A 653-nucleotide genomic window follows, 5' to 3' on the forward strand; every position below is an offset into this window, starting at 1 on the left:
TCCTGCTGCCTGCAGTAAAGGCGTTTTAACAGACTTCCCTTACGCTATCAGATAAAACCTTCCCAATATTTCCCTCTGTTATGAAACTCCCTCACGGGCTTTGTCAGATATCGTGTGTATGTGCGTGTGCGTGCGCGTGTGTTTTCAAACCACAGCGGCCCAATAATATACATCATTTGCATACTCTTTAAAAAAAAAAAAAAAAAAAAAAAGGTGGGGGTTGGAGAGGAAGATTGACCTTCGCAGCTGAGGCTGCTCCGGCACGAAACCACAAACGCTGCAGGGAGGACATGAAAGGCCGTTCGAGGTGGTGGGCTGAGGAGCTGATCTGGACGAAGGAACACACGGGAGTTGGGATGCCATTGCATGCCGGTGCCAAAAACGCTTAAGTAAGCAGGTTTACAGAGATCAGATGATGGGCCAAATTCAGGGTTTGCGCAGGCAGGTGCAACGGCATCAATCTCTTGGGAATTTTACTCTGGCACCAGGCTTGAATGGGCCCCAGTGACAGCACTTACCGAGACTACAAAGGAGCGGTGTGGGAAAGCAAGCGCTGATTAAAACATACTTCCGAAAGACTAGAAAAAGGGACGGAGGAAAGTACTGGCCAAAGTGTTTGCTTAGCTCCTAGCTCTCTTCATTCAGGGCTACTC

The sequence above is a fragment of the Egretta garzetta genome, unplaced genomic scaffold (assembly GCF_000687185.1).
Source record: "Egretta garzetta isolate BGI_Z169 unplaced genomic scaffold, ASM68718v1 scaffold51, whole genome shotgun sequence".
NCBI classification, from domain to species: Eukaryota; Metazoa; Chordata; class Aves; order Pelecaniformes; family Ardeidae; genus Egretta; species Egretta garzetta.